Raw genomic sequence first — 2029 nt, forward strand, 5'->3', positions numbered from 1 at the left:
GGGTCACTATGATGGCAGAGAGCCACAGCGTCTCCAGGCAGGGTCACTATGATGGCACAGAGGCACAGCGTCTCAGGCAGGGTCACTATGATGGCACAGAGGCACAGCGTCTTAGGCAGGGTCACTATTATGGCACAGAAGCACAGCGTCTCAGGCAGGGTCACTGTGATGGCACAGAGGCACAGCGTCTCCAGGCAGGGTCACTATGATGGTACAGAGGCACAGCGTGTCAGGCAGGGTCACTATGATGGCCCAGAGGCACAGCGTCTCAGGCAGGGTCACTATGTTGGCACAGAGGCACAGCGTCTCAGGCAGGGTCACTATGATGGCACAGAGGCACAGCGTCTCAGGCAGGGTCACTATGATGGCACACAAGCACAGTGTCTCCAGGCAGGGTCACTATGATGGCACAGAGGCACAGAGTCTCAGGCAGGGTCACTATGATGGCACAGAAGCACAGCGTCTCAGGCAGGGTCACTATGATGGCACAGAGGCACAGCGTCTCAGGCAGGGTCATTATGATGGCACAGAGGCACAGCGTCTCAGGCAGGGTCATTATGATGGCACAGAGGCACAGCGTCTCTGGCAGGGTCACTATGATGGCACAGAGGCACAGCGACTCAGGCGGGGTCCCTATGATGGCACAGAGGCACAGCGTCTCAGTCAGGGTGACTATGATGGCACAGAGGCACAGCGTCTCAGGCAGGGTCACTATGATGGCACAGAGGCACAGCGTCTCCTGGCAGGGTCACTATGATGGCACAGCGTGTTAGGCAGGGTCTCTATGATGGCACAGAGGCACAGCGTCTCCAGGCAGGGTCACTATCATGGCAGAGAGGCACAGCATCTCCAGACAGGGTCACTATGATGGCACAGAGGCACAGCGTCTCAGTCAGGGTCACTATGATGGCACAGAGGCACAGCGTCTCACGCAGGGTCACTATGATGGCACAGAGGCACAGCGTCTCAGGCAGGGTCACTATGATGGCACAGAGGCACAGCGTCTCCTGGCAGGGTCACTATGATGGCACAGAGGCACAGCGTCTCCAGGCAGGGTCACTATGATGGCACAGAGGCACAGCGTCTCAGGCAGGGTCACTATGGTGGCACAGAGGCACAGCGTCTCAGGCAGGGTCACTATGATGGCACAGCGTCTCAGGCAGGGTCACTATGATGGCACAGAGGCACAGCGTCTCAGGCAGCGTCACTATGATGGCACACAAGCACAGTGTCTCCAGGCAGGGTCACTATGATGGCACAGAGGCACAGCATATCTAGGCTGGGTCACTATGATGGCACAGAGACACAGCGTCTCCTGGCAGGGTCACTATGATGGCACAGCGTGTTAGGCAGGGTCTCTATGATGGCACAGAGGCACAGCGTCTCCAGGCAGGGTCACTATGATGGCACAGAGGCACAGCGTCTCAGGCAGGGTCACTATGATGGCACAGAGGCACAGCGTCTCAGGCAGGGTCACTATGGTGGCACAGAGGCACAGCGTCTCAGGCAGGGTCACTATGATGGCACAGAGGCACAGCGTCTCCAGGCAGGGTCGCTATGATGGCACAGAGGCACAGCATCTCAGGCAGGGTCACTATGGTGGCACAGAGGCACAGTGTCTCCAGACAGGGTCACTATGATGGCACAGAGGCACAGCGTCTCAGGCAGGGTCACTATGATGGCACAGAGGCACAGCGTCTCAGGCAGGGTGACTATGATGGCACAGAGGCACAGCGTCTCAGGCAGGGTCACTATGATGGCACAGAGGCACAGCGTCTCAGGCAGGGTCACTATGATGGCACAGAGGCACAGCGTCTCCAGGCAGGGTCACTATGATGGCACAGCGTCTCAGGCAGGGTCACTATGATGGCACAGAGGCACAGCGTCTCAGGCAGGGTCACTATGATGGCACAGAGGCACAGCGTCTCAGGCAGGGTCACTATGGTGGCACAGAGGCACAGCGCCTCAGGCAGGGTCACTATGATGGCACAGAGGCACAGCGCCTCAGGCAGGGTCACTATGATGGCAC

The sequence above is a fragment of the Streptopelia decaocto genome (genome assembly GCF_964273445.1).
Source record: "Streptopelia decaocto genome assembly, contig: HAP1_SCAFFOLD_64, whole genome shotgun sequence".
NCBI lineage: Eukaryota > Metazoa > Chordata > Aves > Columbiformes > Columbidae > Streptopelia > Streptopelia decaocto.